The sequence below is a fragment of the Ictalurus punctatus genome, chromosome 23, assembly GCF_001660625.3.
Source record: "Ictalurus punctatus breed USDA103 chromosome 23, Coco_2.0, whole genome shotgun sequence".
Classification (NCBI taxonomy): domain Eukaryota; kingdom Metazoa; phylum Chordata; class Actinopteri; order Siluriformes; family Ictaluridae; genus Ictalurus; species Ictalurus punctatus.
In genome coordinates this window covers 6895339-6901251 of record NC_030438.2, presented here as the reverse complement: position 1 = coordinate 6901251, position 5913 = coordinate 6895339, and positions in this window count along the sequence as shown.

Below are 5913 nucleotides of genomic sequence, written 5' to 3'. Positions count from 1 at the left end.
CTCTCTCTCTACCTCTATAACTCTCTCCCTCCCACTCTCTCCTTTCTCATTATCTCTCTATTTCTCTTTCTATATCTATGTCACATAAATAGCTTGTCTTATCTGTCAGAAAAGCCCCCAAGTGAATAGAAGATGCCAAACCCTGAAGATAATAGTCTCTTAAATGCTGGATCACATTTTATTTTCTCTCTTGGGGCAGAAAGATGTCTTTTCTGTCTTCAGATGGTAGCAAACAAGAAAAAAAAATGCTCTCAGGTGCGACGGTGACTCAACACCTAAGACAGAAAAACGTCTGTAAATCATCTAGAGTTGTGATTGTATTGTGGTTTCCGAGAATTTTAATTCGTTTGTAGATTCTGACATTTCGAGGGAAATTTCATATTAATCCATTGTGTTACTGTGTTCACTATGGATGGATGTATTGGATTTTCATTACATTTACAATAAATAATACACTAAAATTTGTACTGAGGAAAGGTTCATTGATTTGGCACATGACATGATGCTAAATAGCTGCACATTTATTGTGTTATTTCATATTTTAGATTTTAGGCTGTGTATTTTTTCTTTCTCTTTTATGGAGTGATGTAATGATTCCAAGGATTCAGTTGAAAAGACGATTGACTTTCTGAATTTCAGAATCTATAGGTTCACATTATCTATAAATACATCAGATTTTTCAGAAATAGCTTCTTTTTTTTAGTTTTTAGTTCAATGGGTATGCATATATATTAGCTTGTTTCTTAGAAATACATGGTATAAAGGGATGAATAAGGAACAAATTATAAAATGGTGTTCTGCCACAGGGAAAAAAAAACTCATCGATGTAGCCTGCCATGCTTCTCTTATCACCCTAAGTTGATTATTTTCTTATAACAGAATATCATTAAGCTTTTTTTTTTTTCTGTTTGTTTGCTTGTTTTGGGTTTTTTTTGTTCTTTTTGTTTATGGCAGTAATTTGCCAATGATTCAAAATGAAACTTTATTGATGACAGATTGTAGGACAACCATACGAGGAATTTAGTTCCTGCTATTAAAAACATATATTAACAGCTATGAAAAGCCCTTCCTTCACCAGTCTCTTTTTTTCTCTCTCTTGAAGGTAATAAGATTTAAAAACACACACACACACACAAACACACACACACACACACACACACACACACACACACACACACACACACACACACACACACACACACACACACACGCACACATAAACAAACCTATACACACAAAGAAACCCAAAGCACAAAGTCTTCCTGTGTGTTACAAAGCATTGACACTGGAAACACCTCCCATAATTACATGACTGTTACATCAACTTTACAAAAAAAAAAAAATCCATTCATGTTGAGCATATGCCATAGAAGTCCCTGCAAAAGAGTCGTTACTATAGAAACAATAATGGATTAGATCAAAGACATTAATATGTGATTTGAATTACAGCCATCACTACTGTCACTTTCTAACCAATCAGAATTGAGAATTTAACAGTGCTGCGATATAAAAGAGTTTAGGCTGGTGCTCAGTCTGAGTCATTTGCTTGTTCTTTGGGTGTTTTTTATTTTTCCCCTGGTTATAAAATCACACTGTTTTGTCCTTTTTATTGGTACTTTCATGGACATCTTAAGGACATAAGCTACAACAAACTTACATTATACTGTAAATAAGGCGACCAATAAATGTGCAGTTTGTGACAGTTACAGCTGGTTTGCTGGCTAATCCTCGATTCCTCTCCTAAAGAAGGAGTCTTGATCTCTCTTTATGCACTTTAATTTAAGGACGTACTTGATTAAACCACAGGCTAGGCAGCATATTCGGCCAACTAATTACACACTGACTGTAAGGTCCAGGGCTTGAGCTGGAATGAAATGCATTCATATTCATTCTGTGGAAAACTAGTTGACTGGAAGCTGTCAGAGGAAGGAATCCATTTGATCCAATCCAATGAACATTTCTAATGTTTTATATGCAAATGAATATAATAAAACAAGATTTAATGCTGCACTGTGACCTGATTTCTTCACGTCATCTTTCTGGATTGGAGCGAAGAGGGTCGGATAGGCTATGAGTTCACACACACCCCCATACACACACTCTTTCCAGACACACTCTGCCTTTCCACTCATTATTCTTTATTCAAACATCAGCTGTCAGCCCCAGAGCCAAAGATATCCACTGTGGAATCAAGTGAATAGAAACAGCTTATATATTAACAATTTGCATAATTCATCATTGCATAAATATTCATTTTTTTAAAAAAATTGCATAATTTATAAAAGGTTGTGGGGTTTGTTTTTTTTTTCTTTCATAATAAATTCAAGCATTAGAAATGTGATGTTTTCAGAACATTTAAATAGGTGTGTGCTGATTGTATATTTTCCAATGTGGCTCCAATCGTTAAATAATTAATGCTAAACCTTTTCTTAAGAAATAAGAGTTTAAAAAAAAAAATATTTATACATACATTTTTTACAATTTATACATAATTTGTACACACATATTTTGTACAAAATGCACTAACATTCAACAGCGCTGAGAAGTCGCTCAAGCTTGACTATCTAGAGGAAGTAACTATCTACTTGACTATCTAGAGGAAGGAAAACTCATAACTATTATTAACTAGTATTAACTATTATTAATTATTAAAATAAACATTTAATTGCCAGTAGTGTGTAAACTCTAATAAACACAAACAAACAAACAAACAAAACAACCTGACAGTGTATTTTCCTTCAAAATGAAATCTGCAGTGAAGTCAATGAAATTATAATACCTACATGATGATATAATATGTGCTTTAATAATTAAGAAAAAGCATTATAAAATAAAATGTTTACTAGAAGTGTATTTTCGATATGAATTCAATTTGCTTTTATATGTTATGAAACAAACAAAAATTCCATGCTGTCACATGATGCTGTGACACACTGATTATGCAAATAGAACACTCATCTTATTAAACATAGACAACTTAATTATGATAACACATTTCAATTAACATGCATGTCAATTAGTCTTAGCAGTGACATTCACTAATCACAGTCATGTAATTACACATTTTTCCGGTACACAACTTGCAAATATACACAACACTTCCAAAAAAGGTTTTGTTGTCTTCCTGCCCCACAAATATCCATTCATGCTGTAGTGAACATCATGTGGATCCACATCTGATTCATGGTAGTTTTGCTTCTTGACATAAATAAAAGTAGTGTAAAGAGTCAGATCAAAGTCTGCTAGCTGGAGATATGCATCATCCTTCAGAACGCTCTCATATCCTCTGATGTTTCTATTATAATCAGCTTATGTCCTATTCTATCAGTGCTGCTGAATGCCTTGGTATTCGTCCGTCACCTCATCACCTGAATGCTGACACTGTTAAAGACACCAGCTGTCTACTAACGGATTACAGAAAGGAGCCCTCACAAAAGACATCCCATTCATACTATGCTTGCATAATCATACAATGCTTTTCTGCATTTTTACTGTTCTCGCCAACCCAGGAATTTTGCTGGTAGACTAAATAAGATGTGCATTCAAGAAATATTAATACGTTCACCTCACACCTCCAGGGTCGGGGGTTCGATTCCCGCCGTGGCCCTGTGTGTGCGGAGTTTGCATGTTGGGGGTTTTCTCCGGGTACTCCGGTTTCCTCCCTCAGTCCAAAGACATGCATGCTAGGCTGATTGGCATGTCCAAAGTGTTCGTATGAATGGGTGTGTGAATGTGTATGAGAGTGTGCCCTGCAATGGATTGGCACCCTGTCCAGGGTGTACCCCGCCTTGTGCCCAATGCTCCCTGGGATAGGCTCCAGGTTCTCCGTGACCCTGAAGGAAGGATAAGTGGTATAGAAGATGGATGGATTCAAGAAATAGAGATTCCCTTGTCAGCTGGTGAAAGAGAGAAATTATAGGAATTTGCTAAGCAGGACATGACAAGGAAATCAAGGCCTGAATGCATAGAAAGACACGTCTGTCCTGACCAAAGAAGAATGGATTCATTTAGCTGGGAGGGGATAAAAGGGAAACATTAGGGCGGTTATTCAGAGTCGGCGACTTGAGTATAAACGTTATGTTGATGCTTACATGGGAAAGTTATGCGTGTTCAGACTTAGTTTATGCAGCTATTTATAGTGGGTGAAACAAGTATTGGATGCGTCAGCATTTTTTTTTTTCAGTAAATATATTTCTAATGAGGCTATTCACACAAAATTTTCCCCAAACATCAGTATTAATTCAAGAATTCAGGAAATATAAAGAATTCACAACATTAAAGTCCATAAATAAAGTTATGTGTAATAAAGTGGAATGACACTGGGAAAAAAGTATTGAAAACGCTAAGAAAAAGCAGTTCTCCAAGGCAAGGTAAAGCAAGAAATATATATATATATATATATATATATATATATATATATATATATATATATATATATATATATATATATATATATATATATATATATATATATATATATATATATATATATATATATATATATATATATATATATATATTAGTAATTATATATATTATATATTATTATATATACTTATTTCCTCCAGTATAAATTTTTTGTTGGCCTTCTCGTTCAGATTATGCAGTCACCTGTGTGTAGTTCACACTTTCAAGATTGCCAGATTTTTATTAAGTAGCGTGTGCCTGAGACATTTTTTTTTCCAATAGTGTCTAGACCACAACAAGGTTTTTTTTTTATATCAAGGACAGAAAATTAGGTCTTTCTTTAATGCCAAATGTAATATTGTATACCATAAAAACCAGAGACCATTTAGAATTGAAAAATAATCAAATTAAACAATACAATGATACACGAACGAGAAGATGGCAAACATTTAAATAAACATCTGATTGGATCCAATATGAGTCTAACATATTGATGCAGGAATTCCATTTACATTACTTGTGTGTAATTAATCACATTAAACACTGCGAAATTGGTTTAATTTAACGTATTATTCAGCAGCATATATAAAATAGCACTTGATCCAGCATGTGCTATTATTTTGCATTTATTCTTTTTTATATTGATAGTTAATTGTGCATACAGTGTAATGAAGCCATTAATCATCGTCATGAAAGCATAATGTGTGCACAGGGTGTAGACTATTTAATAAAATAGCTTATACACAGTGCACACAGTTTGAAAGATAATCTGACTGAACATTCATCTGCTATGCACACAGCTCATTTTAAGTAAGTGTTGTTCATAATTTTATCCATAAAATGTTTGCACCTTGAGATAAGCAATGTCTTTAATTAAAAAGCTGTCTCCTCCAATGTCCTCAATGTGAAAAAAAACAAACAAAAACAAACTATGGACAATGCTGAAGTGTTAATTCATTGTGTCATACTTATATGTATGTATAATATTGCCCTTGCATGGCACACGAAAAGTTTGCTAAAAGTTAGTATTCAGAAATAACACAAACATAATTGTGACAACACTGAACGTGACCCATTGTAGGCGTATTTTATGAGCATACAGGTTAAGTGGTCCATAGACCAAATGGCTTCCATTACACATTATAAAATGGACTAATATCTGAGGTTCAAGTTGTACTTACTTTTTGTGATGCGGGTAGATGATCACATACTACCTAATTAAGTCTAATCCATTCACGGTGTGATTCATAAGGCTTTTTATGGCCCTGAACACAAAAGCTCTCGGCTTTAAAGGACTAGGTTTGAATCAATATGTCCATTTAAATTTTAATCAAGCATGGATTAAATGTAATCAATTTCTCTGTAATGGAGAGTAAAACATCACCATAGTCAGCATGTGTGGAGAAAATCTCTTGTCCCTTGTCAGTCTTTTTAAGACGAGCTCTGAATTGTAGCACTGATAAGATTAGGGGAAAACAGCTATTTCTAATCAAACAGAGCAATTTA